The 20,587-nt window shown below is 39.4% G+C and overlaps 1 protein-coding gene across 4 annotated transcripts in view; it reads left to right on the top strand.

The window, feature by feature from the left end:
• Positions 1-20,587, top strand: part of NDST2 (N-deacetylase and N-sulfotransferase 2) — a 141,667-nt gene that overhangs the window by 24,656 nt on the left and 96,424 nt on the right. For 2 of the 4 annotated variants that reach the window (XM_030488938.1, XM_030488939.1), the window contains exon 2: positions 3,690-3,769. The gene's annotated coding sequence lies outside the window, so the exon portion shown is untranslated. Of the gene's footprint in view, positions 1-3,689; positions 3,770-9,297; positions 9,370-18,636; positions 18,779-20,587 lie in introns of those variants that run through there. The other 2 variants (XM_030488940.1, XM_030488942.1) reach the window with 2 other exon arrangements.

The raw sequence follows: 20,587 nt of genomic DNA, 5'->3' as shown, positions 1-20,587 counted from the left end.
TGATCCTACCTGAGAGAATTTCCTTCCAAGCCTGTTGTTTGTGGATGCAAGGGTACCAGGATTGTTTCTATATAGCTTCCCTTCAGTTTTAAGCACAGCATTCTTTGCTCTGATAGTTTTCATTGCATTTTCTTGAGGATTTTTTTGTTCTGCTAAGTACAGTTTCAGTCAAGGTGGACTTAAACGCATTAAAGGTGAAGAAGTATGTTAAGAAAATGTACATTAAAGAATGTTAATGTATACATAATGTCAATATTATTTTTTCGAAATGTCTTGTTTACTTTTTTACCATACTGGTTCAATGACTGTTTTCACTGACACACAACATAAATTCTTACAGAGTAACTGCAGGTAATTTATAGCACGTAATTAAAGACCTCCCTCTCTGTTTTTTCTGTCTTTCTCATTTTCTGTGTTGCTGTGGCCCCAAACTGCCCAACAGCTCTCTCTATTAGAACTTCCTAATGTAATCCACATTATTCTGTGTATTCAACCTCCATCAGTGGAAGTTGTGTTCAGTTGAAATAAAATTTCAACTGAAAACAATTTTGCTTTCTTTTGCAACTGTTTAGTAACAGCCTGAAAGAAAATAGATGCTAATCTTTGAGAGCTCTTCAAATACCTTCTTCCATGCTCAAAACTGATCAGTGATTCTTGTTTTGTTTCTTTTTGCCAGTTTCCTGCTTGTGACAGTACTTTGTTCTTCTTGCCTTCACAGTGACTTGAGTAGCCCTTTGTGAAGGACTTGACCAAATCTTTTGAGAAAGTTCCATTAAACAATGTGTTCTTGTATTCCTTTACTCCATCGGGTTTTTTCTAATCCTTGAAAGAATGCAGCTCCTTAACAGATCTACCTTGTGTTCAATTCATCTTGTCCCCCCAACTATGCAGAAATCGTCGGTGTTCACATACTCGGAAGGATTCTCCTTCCCTCTGTTCCTGAGAAGTCTTTGGGTTTTTTCAGACTTCCCAGTTTACAGGATTTCAAGTTTAGTTTCCTATGCTGAAGTGGTGCTTACAAATGGGGGAATACAGGACCAGTATCGCATGGGCATTTTTCAGTGACGTAAGTTCTCACACAGTCTCACTCTTCTCCTGTCCCTGCATGATCTGGTGCATAGTGCCATTGCAAGTATTTGTGCAGATGCACAGTGCTCTAGATCTGAAATTGAAAAATACCTGGCTCACCACAGCATATGCCAGCACAGGGCAATGGCGGCAGGACAAACGCAGTGTGCAGCTGGCTAATGTGTGAGGAAGGGAGATACCTGCCGTCTTCTGACAGTGCTGTTGGCTTAACTGTGTATCATACCTGGCTTAAAATATATTGCATTGTCTGCTTTGGTCTCTTCCTTTTGAATTAGGGTAATGTAGGAGGCTGAGAGTGGGAAATTCTCAACAAAGTCACAAAAATGTAAACACAGTAGTGCTGAACAACATGTTTAGCCATGTGGAGACCTCAGTGTTTCTTACTGAGAAATGTGTGTTTTTAACACCTTTATTACAGGCTGTTGTTTTTTGTTTTGTTTTTTAAAACTTCTAAGATGCTGAATGTTGGAAGTGAATCAAATGTAGATGAAGACATAACAGAGAAGGACTAGAGATACTAGAAATAATGAGAGAGTGTCAAAATTAGGTATTTCCCGTTTGTGGGGAGAATGTAGTCAAAAACAGTTTAACCTGAAATGTGTTTGCGTGTGTGCCAGGGGAAGAGTGAAACTGGGAAAGCACTACTGTTTTTCCAGGCACCGGAAGCCTTTGGGGTGAGTAGCAGCACAGCAGATGAATCAGTTTGCAGATGCATCACGGCAACAAAACCCAAAGTAACATGGCTTTGGGTTATACAAATTAAAGAGAAATTCCTTCTTGAACAACTGTGAGAGTTAACTTGCCAAGTGTGCAGGCCCAAACATCTTGTTTCTAGACAGATGTAAACCAGCTGAAGAAAGCTGAGGGGTGAATGACAAATGGAGTAGAGACCAAGGGACTGATGAGCAAACATGCCTACCTTGGCTATGTGATAACTAGAAGCGTATCTGAGAGACGTGATAAGAGCCTGCAAATATTTGAAAGGCACGTACATGAAAGGTAGAAACTAATTAATTTAGGAAGGTGAGAAGAGGCATAACTATAAAACAAGGGAGTGAGATTATGAAATATATTAAAGTATGGAATATTCTGCCCAAATGAAAGGTTGGAAGAACAAGTATATATGAACAAATATATAAGATTGGTAGAAAGATTCAGGAAATAATCTAACATCAAAGAGTCAGCTTTCTGATGAAAATAGATTGAATAATTTAGTAAGTCTCTTTTACGTATTTAATTTATGTTTGCTTTTGGGGTATTAGGGCAAGTTGGCAGCCTCTCTAAACTCTTTAATTTTACCTCCCTAGTGCTTCCTACCGACTGAAATCTACATTATTGCATACCAATCTTAGATGCTGTCTTTCTTTAGAGAAATGTTTTAAGAGGGAACAGTTGGGCAAACAATGTAAAAAGATGTAAGAGGAGAAGAAAGGTAAGCTGTGGGAATGACTTTCAATGACTTTTTCTTGCTACATTCTGCCTAAAAGCTGTAGCTGCAGATAAAAGGGAGCAAACTAATACCAGGTGTAGAGGTTTAGTTTTGTTCCTGTTTACATCGAGGTAAATGATGGTGAAGGAGCTCCCAGACTGTGAATTACTATTTGTGTAAGTGCAGCCAACCTGCAACTGATGGGATGGTAAGAACAGGAGTAAAACCCTATTAGTATAGGGGAAGGCAGAGAATTTTTCCTTAATGAAACAAAGTGCATGTGCATTTTAGCCAGAAAGTCAGTTTGACTGCATGTGAGAGGATGGAGAGATGCTCTAAGTAAAAGGCATTCAAGTTCACCACTACTCCTAGTGGCTTCTTGTTTTGGATAGATGTCAAGTACCTGCTAGGCTCTGGTGGAACAAAGGAAGACAACAAGGAGCTGCCACATGGAGCTGTGGCCTGAGTTGCTGGCTTGTGAGCGGAAGGACATGGCTATGCTTGGTATTTGCTGGCTGACTCCTGTTGGCTGGAAGGCAGCCATGGGATTAATTTTGAGGTGATTATTTAAAGAATTTGGAAATGTACCAGTTTTGAGGTTTTCCTTTGTAAAGCAAAAACCCTAAAGCTTAGTTTTTAAACAGCACTAAGAGAGAGTGCATTTATGATGCTATATTGTATTTCTGTGCATTGTCTCTGTGTGCAGTCTGTGCAAGGATTTAAGCTGCTGTCCAAGCTATGTTCATGACTTTTTCGTCATGAACAAAGGTGTTCACATGAAATTTAAAGCCAAGTTCTGGTGCCGTGATGCTTACAAAGTCATGGGAGTTGCAGTGCTCTGACTGGTGAACTGTCGGTTCTTAAAACAAACCAGGAGGTTCTTAGCATATTCTTCCCTTTCCTGGTTTTCCTTTTATATAATTGGGGATCAGTTTCAGAGATTAAGAAATACTGTCTTCACTTTCACTTGCAGTGTTTTTAAGGAGGCACAGTAGTGTGTGCAGGATCTTGTTGAATAATTCGTGTTTAGAACAAAGTGATTGTTTGCTCAGCACCTGTTCAATGATCCTTATATGTGTATAAAATAAAGTACTCTTTGATCTTCCTTTCCTGTGTATCTCTGATCTAGACCCATTTTACTCTTTGGTTGTTTTTTTTATTTTCCCCCCAGGTGGAGGGTGTGCTTGTGAGCCAGCCGTTGTTGGCTTTCGCTCTCTGTGCTGGCTTCTGAACAAAGGTGCTGCTGAAAAGGTGAGTACTTCCATCCTCTTTGATGCAGATTTATGTTCAGAGGAACTGATAAATTTAGACTCGCCAAACCTGTCACCTTAAACCGTATCTAGGTTTGCAGTGGAGAAAATCTAATCTACTAGCTCATAAAATTGTAAGCATTATCTGTCAAAGCACTGTTAAATTCTGGTTTAGTGTAAATAGTGCATTCTGCAGCACTGCAGAGCAGAGAAGTTGAAAGGTGGGCATGTTTCATTTCTTGAACAGGTCTGAATTTAGAGCTAGAGATATCTCTGAGATGCTGAAAATAAACAGTAATAAAAATATGATTTCTACCCTATGACCAGCATGGGAAGGGGTGGCTGAGAGGAGTGCTTGACTACCCGTTTCGTACATATTTGTGTGAATTCTTCATCAAATCTAGTGTCTATCACATCAGCTGTCTTCTGAAAGTAGCTGAGGTACCTCAGCATTAACTGAAAGAAAAAGAAAACAGGCTTTTATCAAATCGAGAAGGCTATTTATGAGATGGGAGATAAGCTTAATGGTATTGCTCTGCTGTGAGTACTTAGCAGGAATTTCTCAAAACCTTTCCCTTCAGTCAGTGAAATGCCGAGTGTGGCAGGCATGCAAAGGTGCAGTGTGTGTGGGGATGTCGTTTTACAAGTGTTTCCAATTGGCAGTGAATAGAGTAAAACAACAGAGGATTAGCACCAAAGGGAACTTTTAAAAACTTTAAAAGAGTTTAAAGAGTGCTTTATGGTTGAGAAATAATGTTTGTGCTTTATCTGCACGCAAACAAAACTTTGTTTATAGGAAAGTATTAGTACTGTAAGGAAGGGTAGATAAAAGTAAGTATGTGATACAGTAAAGTCTATATTGGTCTGTTTTCCATGCGATTGCATTAACCATCACAAACGCAGATGTCATCCATAAGGTTTGAAGATCGTTCTTCAGGAGCATCCATAAGACTTTATGCTGTCTGATGTTATGTGTGTACTGGTGTTATGCAGACAATTTTCTTTACACATATTGTGTATTTAAAAATACAGGTGTTACCTACCTCTATGTGTAAAACTACTCTGCATAGAGTCATTAGCTTAGTATTTTAGGAACCATAGAGAGTCATGGGTAAAACATTCTAGAAACTTCCAACTAGTAGCCTAAAAGGGTTTTTTTATACAAGAAGATATATAATGTAAATATCTTGGCTTTATGAAGAAAAATATCTTGGAATGTTTGAGATTAAAAACAAATATTATGTATTCCATTAGAAAGCTGGAATTTCATTCTTGATTAAACTTGACACACTGAGATAGATTTAAATTTTGTCAGTTACTATTATTGTTTGCTTATTTTTTCCTGTATTGAGAGAAATGTGATTATTACATTGAATAAAATTTTTCTTAACTACAAAAGAATAATGATTGAAGTATTGCCTTGTCTTGAAAGAAGCTGTTAAACACTTCTTAGGAGAGATATGGGCATTTGTTAAAAGGAAAGAGGTTGGAAAAGCTCCCATTCTATAATTGCAATTTGGATTTTATTTACTTATTTAATTTTATATTTTTAACCACTTGTTTTAAAAATCAGAGTATTTTCACAATACACTTTGCTATTGGTCTGATCTGGAGCCTCTTCATCTTGTCTCAGAAGATTTGTCTATTGATGTCGGAAGTCCATATTAATGTGCTGCTGTTGTATCGCAATTGTGTTTCCAACCTTATAGGAATGTTTCATGGAGTTTAATGTCCAAAAGGTGTTACACTTTTTTATTTTCTGTTTTTTATTTGTTTTCAGTTTTGGTTGGTTGGTTTTGGGGTTATTTTTGGACTTTGATCATTTCAGAGATGTCTACTAAATTTCAGGCTGTATCTTTGAAATCATGAAAGGCAATGCAAGATTCTTTTCCTTGTTTTTTGTGTATAGATATATATGCCTGGTAGAGCAAGATCTTGTTCCATGATTCTCTTGCTCTATGATATCTATGAGTCAGGAAAACCTTTCTGACTAAGGACGCTTATAATCTCCTAATAGGAGGACACTAAAATAAGTAGTCTACTGCATTCAGCTCAAAAATGAGTCTATGTGTTAGAAGTGTGTCCCTGACTGACATTTGGAGCAACAGTATGAATTGCAGTTTTCAGTTGGGTTTGGCATGTTTCTTCTGTCAGGAAGTGGTGAGGACCAGTTGTGAGGAATACAATACACAGAAGGATTTGCAGGCAAGTAAGGAGGACGCTTAATAGCAGGAGATGGCAGGTAGATGTAAGGATCTGGCCTGGAAGAAGTTACTGTTATGAGGTGGTAATTTTATTAAATAATCATAAAGAATAATTCTCTGTACCTGGGGGGTTGTAGAGAATAATCATTTCCAATAAAGTTTAGTTCAGCAATTACCATGGTACTCTTGAGGCTAAGCGTCTTTGGTCTTTTTACTGTTAGCAGCTAAATCATGTGAGACTCGGTGGTACAACCGAGTTGGGAATAGCATTTCGGTTTCTTTTCTCTAACAGTTGCTATTATAGACAAGGCCCTAAACACAAGCCAAGCTTCCATGTTGCAAAGTGTTAGTGCGGTTACTGAGGATACTTGTGTTTTTGCGGTTGTTGTCTAGAAGACATGGATTCCTTAAAGAGAAACAAACAAAAAGGAAAAAAAAAACCCAACCCCAAATTCCTCAAACAAACTCCCTTAACTTTATTTCCAAATGCGATACTTTTATAAAAGATGGAGGTTTAGGGATCTGAATTTTTGCTTCTTTTCTCTTATCATTTATCTCACCTTTCTGATTAAGTTACTATGTGCCTTCTGTCATACCCGTGTAATTGGCCGAGCTGTAGACTTGCAGTAGCTTCATGCGGATAACAAAAGCAGTATATAATGCACAAGTCAGATTTCTTAATCAAACAGCTTGGTGAGACCAGAGATACCAAATATTTCTTCATCTGGAATACTGTTTGATTTAGCAATGTAATTTTAAGTATCGAAAGAAGCTGATTGCTCATCCCTGATGTATCAGGGTTTTTTGTGCTCCGATTCGTGACGGAAGAAGCCTTGAACACCTTCTTAGATGTGGAATGTGTAGAGGGATCTTTGAAGTCGTTATAGTTAGTAACATATTGAATGCTACCCTTCACATTCTATGCCTAGAGAACTGGTGGCATGGAGGTGATTGTAAGTACGTAAGTTTACTGCAGGAAAACCTTCTAAGCCCCTTTGTCAGATCCTAACTCAAACCAGAAATTCCAGTGCAGGGCAAATTTTCAGACCTCTGTGTTAGAAACTCTGGATTTGAATGTGAAGTCCTCTTCTGCTGAGTAGCTCTGGGCAGTTGGGGCTGTATTATCAGCAACTGCCTGAAGCAGAACCTGCTGTGGGATTTTTGTCAAGCAGACTGACATCTCCCTCTCCAGTAAGTAGTAGTATCCTTGTGATTCCTTTCAGATGCGCTGGCTTTTGTGGACTAGAATATATGGGGGTGGATATTGCACTGAATTGAATTTGGTGTCTCTCCCAGGCTGGCAGGATTGTTCCCAGCTGTCAGTGACTCACAGTAGCTGAGTTACTGTCTCAGAGTTCAAGTTAATGGAATTTGCAGTTCAGTTTCTCTTAAATTGTCTGGCAGAGATGAAATTTCCCATGAACTAGGAAAAGCAGAAGAGATTCCACAAAGTAGAAGCTTTGAATGCGTGTTGGGTCTGAAAAATTGCTGAGAAGTCCTTCCTGGGGTAGCTCCTTGCCAACAATCATGCTTTCAGGTGTTTCATTTTCTTCTAACTTCTTATGCTGTGCATCTCCAGTTTCCAGAACTGCATAAAAAATGTGATGAATGTATGTCACATGATTGTCATTCTTTCCCTACATGGATAGCAAACTTCATTTGGGTTTAGAGGTTCTGTTCTCAGTTGGGTAGCTACTTTGTTTATGCCGAAGAAAAAGGGCACAAATGTCATCAATGCAATTCATTTGTAGAATTAATGTATTTACCCAGCAATAAATTACACTTTATTCTGTCTTTTGCTACTTGTTCATTTTTTTGCCAAACAGGTATTCTTTGCTCCTTATGTTAATATGAAGGGATATTTGAAATAGCTGTGGTATACTATGTAGAATGGGGACCTGGGTTTGCATGTTGATTTTGACTGTAGTTCTGCTAGTGTGTGACTCCTCTGGAGAGCCTGCTGGGCTCCGATAGAGCTGCATCTGGACATAAGCAGTGCTAAGTGCTGGTTCCTGAACAGCACAAAATCAGTGAGATGCTTTGGATTCATTTATTTTCTTTGGAGACAACTGTTATGTGACTGAGAATCACTGTCATTTTCCAAAACAAATAAATTTTCTGAAGCTTATTTGCCTTGTTGATTCTCTGTTTTAAAGGATCAGAATATCTGGAGCAAGTTCAGTCTCTTGCAGATAGAGTCAGTACAGACTAGCCCACATTTGTGGCTCAGTTATGCTGCATGCAGTGCCTTGTTCCTTCCTTTCAGTCTGTGGTTTGTACCTGTGAACCTTGGGTATGTGTATGAAATGTATTTTTTAGTTCAGAGTGCTGTTTAAAAATATATGAAAGGCAAAGAAAATAGCAAGTGTTCGCTACTCAATGTTGCAGCTTTTCCATTGCCATTGATCTATTAAAACGAAATGCCAAGAAGGTGATGATATTTAGCTCACTAGTCAGATAAGCAAAGAAGGAAGAGGTAATGGACACAATTTTATTTTCTGGATATATTAAGCAAGAACAGCCTGAGAAGATTAAATGCCTATGTGTTTTGGACACTGGGTACATTTTTCCATTAAACAGGATTACACTGTTCTTTTCAGTTCTATATTTGCTTCCTTTGTATGCCCTTCTGTAAGCAAGACCCATAAAAATTTTCTGTCGTCTTCAGTAGAATCACAGATAACAAAACTCTTTTTCCGCACTAGTACTGGTTTGCCACGTTGATAACTGCTCATGAAGCTTCTCTCTTCTCTGATGTCAATCTCTTTATCTTGTGAAAATCCAGATATGCTTGGTTTCTTCAGCCTTTAATGCCTATTGGCCAACTTGGGGAATCTCAAATGTTTGGTTAAATGTGCAAATACTGAATTAGATGGTTAATTGTGGCTATACTTCTAGTCACCCTAAGAAAGCAGTATTTCTGCATGCTTATGTACATGATGCATGAGGCTTTAGGGAATTCTTTCAGGCACTGAGTATTTCTGCTGAGATAGCTGATAAAATTAAACTTGTCCCCAGTTGCCCATGTCTTCCTTCCATAAATTGGACAAGTTTAGTGTTCTGTTTTTTAATGAGATTCTTCCTGCTAAGAGTATAATTGGAAGTTATATCCAAGTAGTGGGGTTGAAAGTAATCAATCACAGGACGATAGGGGATCGTATTTATAGTGACATAACGACCCTTTTGGGGGTCCTTTTCTCCATTGATACAAACTACTCATTTCAGGTGTCTGCTAAAATCAATTTTAATTTTTGGTGGATCCACCATCACAAGAAAACGTTTTCACTTGAAATAATTGTTCTACCTTGCTCTTTGTTTTCTGAAGGCACATGGAGAATAGGAGAGTTTCACCATATTGGCTGTTGAAGACTTGTTTGCATGAATGCATTGAGAAAAGGTGATCTTAACTTTTTAAAGATAGGAAGTCAGTATGTAGTAAACTCAGGTACCTTAAATCACAGTGTGGACTTTTTAAAGATAGGAAGTCAGTATGTAGTAAACTCAGGTACCTTAAATCACAGTGTGGACTTCTTATTCAGAAATAAGTTAACCTGAGTTTGCGGTTCCTTTAGGTTCTTTTCCAAATGCCCAAAGAATAAACACTCCCTCCATGTATAACAAGGAGTTTTTCTAATGATCTCCCCTATTGATCTCAGTGGCATAACTGATCCTGCAGAAGTCATACAGTAAATTCAAAAGTTTGTGATGTTTATCACTTGAATTTTCACAGTTCAGTGTTGTGGCACTGGCTTTGGCAGTGTTCAGAGTCCTAAGAGCAGTCTATACTAGAGGTCACATTGTAATTAGCATCAACCTGATTACAGTAGCTTAATTATGCTCTCAGAATGCATGGTAGAAAATACTGTGTAGATATCATATTGTTACTTGGACTTCAAAGTGCAGTATTTTTCCCTTTGAAGGGCAGGAAAGGATACAGAAGTGGGGTAGAGAGGCACATACACAAATGACAAGTAGCACAGTACCATATAAATATGATTCAAAGTTTAAAAATTTGGAACTTTTTAAAACATGACAAATCTGAACTATTTTGAAAGCAGTGAATACTTTAGCACTGGTAATTTCAAACTGCATTTTTACTTTATGTATGCAAGAGCAAAGAGTTATTCAGAAGAGCTGAGCAGAACTGAACCTAAACTGCTAACAGGAGGTACTTTTTATTATGCCCAAATTTGTCTGTGGAACTTGTGGCCATGCTTGTTATTAATTCTGAGGGGCAAATGGGAATCAGTGGGACTGGGAATGCATGACTGATAGAAAAGAGGGGAAAAAAGGAGTCAGAAGAGGATATAAAGTTACGCGGTACGACATGTGAGTCAATTTCTAAGGACTGATTATTTCCATGAATATTTTAATTTCGGATTTCTTGAAAGTTTTCAAAAGGAGTGGAATGGCTTATTTCAAATTATCCAAATTTGAGCAAGATAAACTCCAGCTCTGAATTGTCTTCTGTGCTATCACGCAGTTTCCTCATATTGTGCACTAATGTGCACAGTAGTACTAGCGAAACAGTGCAACTAAATTCACTGTCTGTTTCTGGAAGATGCTTTTGTGGAAGGAGAGCTCCCACAGAACACTTGCTAATTCAACTTCCCTTGTCCTCTGCTCTACCTTTCTTCTCAGTTCTGTGACTTATAAACTACTTCTGTTCTTCATTACCCTGTTGATCCTTCAGTCATGCTCTCCTTGCAACTCCTGTCCAGATTCATCCCAGCTGACTCCTGCAGTCTAACAGAGGGAATCTCAGGCAAAGCATGTAATCTCGTATTTTGGAAATCAGGAATCAAAAGCGTATGTTTCAAGTGAGCAAGGGAGTATCTCTGTCTTAAGAGTATCTCAACTGCTGCCGAAGTGGCCAGTCCAGTCCTGTAGCAAAAGTGAATAATGTGGTAAATTTCCAACTGTCATTAAGATATCCAGTTAAAAAAAAAAAAGTTTTTAAGTCAAGAGTACTGTAGACTTCTTGTTTTACTGAAGCACTTGGGAGAATCTGAGTGTAGGGGAATTTGGTCTATGTGCATTTAGCACTGAAAGCAGTGGATGTGCAGATTGAAGGCAGTGGATGTGCAGAAGTCCTTCAGCCAAGTCCTAAAGGCAGTAAGCAGTCTTCAGGATCACCTGCCCAGCACTAACTAGTTGCCAAGCTGTCTCCCCTACCTGAAGTGGCACCTGGAGCTTACCATCTGCCATATAATTACTAAGAAAAGTGTACACTTATGCTTTTGGCTCCATGACACTTTAAAAGTGCTTCACAGCTGCATGTCAGTTCCTCTCTTCTCGTAGTGCTCTGTGGCTCTAATTTGAGTTGTTTCCTTGCTGTTTGTTCTTAAGCTGAAATGCAGTACCCTGGCATAAGCAGCTGTTCCTCTTGTTTTTGCTGTCTGTATTGTAACTTCAGTAGCTGAATTTGAGGTAGAATAGTGACTTACTTTCTAAGCCAGTACAGGTGAGGAAAAGCAGCAATACAAAGGGGGTATGTACATCACAGTAATGTAGTGAGTGGAGAGAAAGAGAAAAATGGGATGATGAAAGCCAAAACATTCCCTGAAATGAGCTTCTAAATAAGCACAGAGAGGATGTGTGTGTGGTGGAGAGGGGGTTGTCTCAAAAAGCTGTGTTTGTTCCCTGGAGGCTCCCGTGTGCTATAATTGAGTCAACATGTCAAAGTGAAGTATGTGGCAAGCCTTGGAAGCGGGGGAGAACTGCTTCTTGTGCACATACAGGGCTTGGATGAACCCTGTCTTACAGCGATAATAAGCACACTGCTTTTGTATTGCTGAAGCCACAATACAACAGAATAGCTGTCCAACCAAGCTTTTTATAGCTGATGTTTCTCTAAGAATTGCTTTAAATCTTTGTTTGGTTAGGAAGCTAAGAATAATTGGCTTCAACTTTGCTTCTGATGCGGATGTGAATGAAGATGATGAACAGAGGGGAAAATGACTGAATGCTCTACTGAGGTACAGGTGATACAAGCTGCAAGGGCCTTCCTTTATTTATTTATCAATCTCAAACAAATGTCTGTATGTCTTACAATGTTTCTTACATTGGTGTAATGTTTTGGGGATATACTGACTTTACTGTCTGGCTTTTGTGTTTTGAAATGGATGGAAGAGGGATGATTACAACACTTCATCCTGGCAGATAGTTACAGCCTTTGGCTATGTGACTTCATGCATGATGCTGCACTGGCAGCTCTCTCCTTGGCCATAGCTCGCTGCAATATTGCCCTAGGAATTCCTATGAACTTGAAAATCCTTTAAAGCCAGTGTTTCCATGCTAACAAGCTAGTTTTGTCTTGATTGTTTTTTATGTAGAGTCTTTACCTTTGGCACTTTCATATTTTATAAATCATGCTTACTGACATATTTGATGTTCTGATTGTTTCCATAGTGACAGCAATGGCAGAAACCTGCAAAAGGAAGGTGACAGCATTGTATTTTCAAGATTAACTGTTTTACAGAGGAATGGTTTGAGGGGGTGGGAATACAGTAGATTTTTCCAAGCAGTCACAGAATATTTAGGAGTGCTTATTTGGAGGTCAGAGAGAAAAGGCAGCAGGACAGAAGGATTGGTATGGTATTTTGCCATTCATTTGTGTGGGGAAGCAGTGAACACAAGGTCAGCCTAGAAAATACGAGATGTTTTCAACAACGTCTCCTTTCTTGCTGCTCCAAAAGAAGAGGAAATTGCAAAATGCAGAAAACTGCAGTGTACAAATTATCTTCACAGAACAGGTTGAAGTTAACACGCCTGTGAGACAATGTGTGACATACTTTTGTTTCATAATTTCCCCCTTCCAAATTCATAACCTAAGTGCAGGAAGCTTTTAGCATTAGAAATCAGACACTTATAAAGCCATTAGTAACAGCTTCAACAACCTCCTTTTTTTTTCCTGTGCTAAAATCAGCTGTCTGATTTTATTTTCTGGGAAGCAAGGCTTTATCCCCTTTCATTACACATCATATTACCCGTGTATGTCAGTAAGATGCCTTGAGAGAATGCAGGTGTTTGATTAGAGTCCATGCTGCAGCAGAGAGGGTTTCTAAAAGCATTCTGTAGGAGAGACAAGCCTCCCTAATGTGTCCTTTTGTAGTAGATGTTGATGCTTCTGTCTGTGGTGTGGTTACTTGAAGCAGTTGCCTGAATTATAATGTATGCCCACCTTTCTTACACTGGCACAGACAAGTGAGAAGAAATGTTGTGAAAGATGCTTGTAAATGATGTTAAATATTTTCTTTCACAGGCTAACCCCTTTGACTGAAGCATTTAATAGCATGATGATCAAGTCATTATCCCCGGAGGTATTTAAAAGATGTGTATTTTGTGGCACTTAAGGACATGGTTTAGTGGGAGACTTACAGTGTTATGTTTTGGATTCAATGTTCTTGAAGGTCTTTTCCAACCTGAACAATTCTATGATTCAAAGCCTGCTTTCCCTGCCCACCACTATCACAGTGCCTAGGATCTGCAGTCAGTTTTGGGACCTCGGGACCTTGTGCCCAGGTAGTTCTGCCTAGGAAGAGTAAGTCAGCCTGTGCTGGCCATGTCCAGGTTGCAGGCACATCGCTGGCTCTGGGGAAATCAAAAGGCTGGTGGTAAGACACAGGTGCTACACTCCAATTTAACACATTGTTAAATTCAGATCTCTTATGCCTTCCAGCCAAAATATGGCATCATACTGTAAACTGAATTCATGTTACATCTTATTACACTGGGGAAGAGAAGCCAGCAGCTGGGAACTCGTGTTGCTTTCAAAGTTGCAGAAGTTACTTATTTGTCTGTGCCTGAGGCCTTAGGTCACATCTGCATTGGTACCTCAGCTGGTTCTTCCATTATTTTGGTATCTTGGGAGTGGGGGTGCATAAAAACATGTGATATAGGGGGTTCTTCATATTTATCTGCAACATTTTGGTCAGCTGGCGTGTTGAAAAGTGTTTTTGTCTTTTGTTTTCCCTTCATCCCACTGAAGGGGAAGTTTCTCTGTTTTGTACCAGCTGCATCGTGTGTAAAACTAGAAAGTGGTCTAGAAATTGTGGGAGCAGTTAGTTCTATCAGGAAGGCTGAAGGAGATTGTGCCATCTGTTCTAACTACTGTCCTCTTATTTGCAGAATGTACAGAATTAAATGAAATCAGTTTCTTAAGAGACAGGTTCACTTATAGATAGTTAAGCTGTTGAGATGCTGACTTAGTGGGAGAATAAGATTGGTTAGGATGTGCCCACTCCCCTCCACGCCTCAAAAAACAATTCCCAAACACATTGTTTTTGCATTATTTACACTGATAGACCTTTAAGGCATAGGTTAGTGCTGTGCTTTAAGTAGTGTCCTATGTCCCAAGCATACATCTTACATTGCTTACATTTCAGTGGCACTGTGAAATGTAGACAGAAATAGACATTTAGACATGCCTCTGTCATATGAAGCTTGTATCTAATTTCTTCTCCTGTAAAACTTGTTACAATTTGCAGCCTTTTCTGATCGCCCTTAGAATGATGGGGTAGTGTTTTTCTTTTTTGTACTGTTAGTGATAGCAGTTAGTGCTGATTCATTTGCATTGACTCCCCTGCTGCTTGTTGAAAGATAGCTTTATTTGCAGTGGGATCATGGTGTGCTTAATTTGGCTTGCGGAGTCTTTGTAGCTGTTTTAATCTTATATGAAATAGGTAAAATCTAAGGGGGGGGGAGGGGGAGAAACCAACTATTCCATTTAAATTTACTCGTTAAAGGCATACAATATTTAGATTTGGATAGCATTACATTAATTTCTTGAAGTAGAACTTTTCCTTAAATCTCAGAAAAACATCTGCAAAGAAGAAAGCATTTCTTATATGTCTTTTGCTTCTGGTTCCAGTTGTAGGCAATTGTCTGATTTATACTCAATGAAAATAGCCAATTGTGCCCTTGTAAACTTTTTCAGTTTAGAGGAATGTGTATTTATTTGCATGAAAACATTTGCATGTGAAATACTGAAACGAAAACCTTTACTGCAGGTACACCATTTCAGAGTTCAAAACATATATGCCTCTAATGCTCTTCTAAGAGCTGGTTGAAAGCTTTCACCTCTCTATATGTCATCAATGTTACGAGCCATTGCAAGTTCTTGGGTAACAGATTGAGGTGACACTGTGTGTCTTGTTTTAGATAGCATTAGCCAAACAAATTGTTAGGACTCTTGTAGTCATTTGCTCTCTGTCTCTTACGAAATATGAAACTCCTGTGATGCAAAGGACTTTGCATTTATTCTTTTTGTTTATAAAGTAGTGGGAGGGTCGTTTAATGGATGATGTTGAATAGAAGTTCCTATTTTAGGAGAAGTTTTTAAAACACTCTGACTAATTAAAAAAGGGGGGGGGCAATTATTTAACCTAAGAAGGTTAAAATTTCAGTCCCATGGGATTCATTTACCCTTATTGGGATGGTCTGAATAAATTATGGTGATTCTTTTGAAGATATTTTTATTAAACTCTTCTATTTGATTAACTTTGTAGCACGCTTAAAGTTAGGAGTCTATGGAGTTAGTATCATTTTGCTTAGTAGAGAAATATGTTTTGATGAAATTGTATGCATGAAGTGCATCCTGCCCCTTTTGGGGTGGTGTGTCTTCAGTGGGAAATGACAGGTCAGTGGTATGGTGTGTTCTTTTGCTGATGACACAGGTGTTGTGTCATCAGGTCAGCTCAGTCTGTGTACTCTTTGTCCGTATTCATTCCTACCTTGAAAAGACTTGTGTTGAGAATAGCTCAGAGAGATTTCAGCCATGGTTGTCAATTTAAATCAAGATGCTTTGGCTTTCCAGAATGCTGTCCTCAGGATTTTGTGAGGTCTGGAATTCCTGGATGATTTTTGTGTGCTTTCTCATCATGTTTTTAAGCTTTGGTTTTTTGTTTGTTTTTTTTTTTTTAATTCCCAGAAACCATTTTAATGCACGCTTTAAAAATTTAATGTGTAGTATTTTTGTGTTTTGTCCTCTGAATCTTTGAGTATCTGCCTTTTTTCTCTTGTTTTTTCTCACTTCTGCATTTCAGCCAAGTAAAATGTGAGTTTTATTCCATGATGCTTTTAAGTGTAAATTTGTAGTTCTTTTGACATGTTTCTTAGAAATTGTCTTGTTTATCTGGGATCAAATTGGGAACGTCAAATGAAAAAATAAATAAATGTTCGTTTCCCACAGCAGATGAACCTTTGACATTGACAGGATCTGCAAAGCTGTTATTATTTCTGTGGTAGTGAGTGACTTCAGACCTGAAATAAAAATGGGTGTTTATTCCTCAGAGACATAATGTGTTGTTTAATCCGGGAAGTAAAAATACCTTAGAAAAAATAAACCTGAGTTGTAGCTTCAGAGGTGTAGAAGCCTGAGATGTTGCCTTTTTTTGACCATGGTAGTCAGTGGAGTAGCTGTTGGGTGGAGATTTGCTGGACTTGAGTCTTTTGCTCTGTCAACTTGATAAAGGCTTCCTTCTTGATAAAGATTTCCTTCTCTGGTGTCATCATTCTGGGGCTGAAGGGTTCTGGTTTATATAAATAAGAGGGCACTGAGGACAGACAGGCTGGGAGAGCTGGGGTTGTCCAGCCTGGAGAAGAGAAGGCTCCAGGGAGACCTTAGAGCAGCCTTCCAGTATCTGAAGGGGGCGTACAAGAAGGCTAGAGAAGGACTTTTTACAAGGGCATGTAGAGATAGGACAAGGGGGAATGGGTTTAAACTGAAAGAGGGTAGATTTAGATTAGATATAAGGAAGAAGTTTTTGACTGTGAGGGTGGTGAGACGCTGGAGCAGGTTGCCCAGAGAAGTTGTGGCTGCCCCATCCCTGGCAGTGTTCAAGGCCAGGTTGGACGGGGCCTTGAGCAATCTGGTCTTATTGGAAGGTGTCCCTGCCCATGGCAGGGGGTTGGAACTGGATGATCTTTAAGGTCCCTTCCAACCCAAACCATTCTGTGATTCTGTGATCTTAGTGAACAGTAACTTATTGCTGCTTTGCCAGTCCCTTTACTGTTCTGACTTTTAGATAGGGCTTTCTGGTGTTGTCTTGGTTTATGTCATGGTGTCAATCTCTGTGAGTTCCTGTGGGTAACGGAGTAGTTGATTGATTGAGCTTCCCTGAAGGCTATGAGCAGGAACAGGAGAGTATTCGGTCTCTACTATTTCCATGTGTCAGGTGATTCAGTCTCTGTTGTATTTAAAGCCCCTTTCAAGATGTCTTCTCTTGGACACTAAATTCTGGCTCAGTCTTGGCTCAGTTGGTGGGTGAATACTTAACTCCAAACCTGGAATATTTGCGAAGTTTTAATGCATTTATTTTCTTTTTTAATGTAGAACAGGATTGCTCATTTCCCTTTTTTAAAGTGGTATCTTAGGGAATAGTTGTAGCATAGCGTTCTGCTGCTAAATCACAGCACTGTTACAGTGTAGTCACTTCACAGGCTAAATTTCTTGGTAGGCATGACAAGGTTTTCAGAGCAGGCATCTACTTTAAAAAGGTGAATTTAGTTCTGGGTTCACAGAACTTCTGTGGCAGTGGAAGATCTGTTTGTTCCTGAGCAGGTGCAGTACAGGATGCTATGATGTGCCATTGCTGGTGCCTTCCCACTAGTGAGCTTCACCACTGGTTCAGGTTCACCACCAGTTCGCTTTTCTGTGAAATTGCTGCCTGTTGAGATGGAGGCTTTTGTAACATGAGAGCTGTGCAGAGGCCACCAGACTCAATCAGAACCAAAGGCAGCTTCGATCTCAGCTAGCCTGAAGCTACTGCTGTATTACAGCTTTTATTATTGTATGACAGGCGCACATGGTGGGCAGTGCTCTGAATGTAGGCTGTGCTGTACTGTTTATTCTTCTGTTTTGGGAAGCTGGATAAGAACTTGATTCTGTGTGGGCATGCTTCTCACTTCAGTACCTCTCTGTAGGGAGCCTTTTGAGATGCTAACTTTAGGCAGTTCATAGTAGATTCATTTTCAAAATGTGTATCTCATTGGTGAGAGACATCCCCATTCCTTTTTTGGCGGCTGTAGGAAAACACACAGTAGGACAGTATGGTTGGTACAGCTCTCTGCTCTTGGGATGCTTTTTGGCACATTTCTGAATATTAGTAGCATGGTCAGTGTCTTCCCCCTTGCCTAAAGCATGCTGCTAGAATGGATTTGGGAAAGCTCTCTATTTCTATGGGTATAGTTTTTGGATCACAGGAAGGCAAGTGGATGATGCTGGTAGATAGCAAGTCTTTGAAGTACATTAGAATCAACTTCAGAGAGAAAGAAAATCCCTTCCCTGAGCTACGGATAAACAACAATGCTTTCAAACCTTCAGAAGGATCAAGGTGAAACTCAGTGAACAGCAAGTGCAGAGAAGATGATCCTGCTTTGTGACAAGTGGCAAAAATACCTTCTTTCCTTTTTGTGCTCCCATGACAAAGCAAAATAACAAAGTTCTCTGAGATTGTTCTATGAAACGAAAATAAAAAGCTTATTATGTTAAATATCTTAATAGATGTGGGTAGAATATATTTTAAAAGGGATGGAAATACTTCCTTGGAATTCTGAAATATCTTTTCACTTACTTTTGAAGAAATGAATTCATCTGATTGTATGGATGCATTTAACAGCATTTATTTGCTTATTTATACTTGTAGGAGACTGACATCTTCCAACTGATGTGTGTCACTCCCAGTTTAGTTGGCTTTGGCTGGGAGAGAGAGAATGGAACAGTCTCATTTCTCTTTTTCTTGTTAAATTCTTCGGGAAGGAAGGAAAGTACTTCTAAACCATGCACCTGAAGTCCATTTCAAAAGGTAAATATGTCCTCCTTTACCTAAGGAAAAGACCGTCTCGGGAAGATAAGTCAGAGAACAATAGAAAGTGGGTGCAGAAGTGAAGTGACTGTCAGATTGTTCCCTCCAAGGTTCCCATTTGGTTTTTCCAAGATTCAGAGTCTTGGAAGACAAAGGAGAAAATTAAGCAAATTTTTTCAGAGGAGGAAAGTATTTTTCAAAAGTAAGTATGTATTCACATGGCTTTCTAATGGTTGGTGCTGAATAAAGGCTGAAGTTCAGAGAACAAGGGCTTGTATTAACATGACTTCTGGATTGCAATGTCATGAATGGTAAATAAAGACTTGCATAAGAAACAGCTGAATGTCCAAAATTCAGATGTGAACAATGAAGACAAATTGATATTTAAAAAAAAAAAAAAGAAAAAATTTTTTTTTTTTTTTTTTTTTTTTAAAATTATTTGCTGATACACGAGGACTACTGGGAGAACTCAAAACAACCCTGCAGGTCACCTTTCACAAAAAACTCACTATATAGATATGGCTCTAAAACAAGTACCACACTATTGTGTGTCCCGTATGCAGCGCAAAAGTGAGAACAAACTCACAGTTGAGAGGTAGTGGGTTTGGGTGGGGGAGGGAGATTTAAATGTGTCCTTTGGGAAGGAATCTGTGTAAAGAATGGAGAAAAAAATAAGATGGCAGCAGCAGCAGCCAGGGCTTGCAGAGCTTTTCAGTCTTTTGTTTGGTTATCTTGCATAAGTGCTTTAGCCAGAGACTCTTTCAGTAGCTGCATGGGGCCAGCTTGGAACACAAACGTGCATGAATCCAAATGTAATTTCCCTGTTGTGCACACTCTGGCTGTGACAGCTCTACTTATGAATGTAAAATAACAGGAAAAAAAAGTTCATAAGATAGCCAGGCCTAAAATGTTATGAACTGACTTACCCAGAGCTCCCGTGAGCTCGGCAAAGGTGCTGCCTGACTTTTAAATCTAGCTGCTTCTATGCTTCATTTTGGTGTGCCTCAGGAAAGAAGAAACACCATTTCTTTGTGTATCTAAGTGATTCCAGTGTAATAGAAGTAGTAAACGTTTACTTCCACATGAGATGCAAAGCAGGTGATGCTAATTCTCCACTCCAGTTTGCGGTCAGTGCTGGCGAACAGACTGAGCCAGCATCAGTGATTTAGATCTGTACACACGCAGCGCTATACAGGGAATGACAGTATCTTTTTCTCTTTCAGGCAGCTCTGTTTCTTGTGGGGCAATAATCTGCAGCTTTCCCTAATTCCCAGTGTTCAGAGTGTATTTGTCTTTCCTCTAGGCAGGACTGGTGTGCAGAATAAGGGATTTCCACCCCCCACATCAATACACTGCTCACAGAAACGGCATCTCATCATGGCTGTGGGCCAACTTGACTCAGGGACCATGTAGGGAAGGAAGAGGCTTTTCCTTCTTCTACATGCCACTTGCACAGCAAAGAGAAGTTGCAAAGTTTACAACTTTCCCTGCTTCTGCAACATAAGATTTCCCGGGTTTGTCCTTGCTCTCTTTTTTTCCAACCTCCTTCCATCTCTTGTTACCATGGAGAATGAAATGCCAGTTCCATTCAAGTTGTCGGCTGAATAGGTTTTGAGGTTGATGGATGGTGAGAATCTCTTATCCCTCCTTCTCCAAACACCGCCCCTGCCTGGTTCTTGACATTTCACTTGCCAGAGACTGGCAGTCAGTGAGAGGGAGCTGAAAAGGAGGCTGGCAGTGTCCTGCTGAGATGCTCTTTCAGTGCCGTGGATGAAATCAGCAGCCGTGAGAAGGTCTTAAGGACTTCAG

The sequence above is a fragment of the Strigops habroptila genome, chromosome 5 (assembly GCF_004027225.2).
Source record: "Strigops habroptila isolate Jane chromosome 5, bStrHab1.2.pri, whole genome shotgun sequence".
Classification (NCBI taxonomy): Eukaryota; Metazoa; Chordata; class Aves; order Psittaciformes; family Psittacidae; genus Strigops; species Strigops habroptila.
This window is presented reverse-complemented; position numbering and strand designations above follow the sequence as displayed.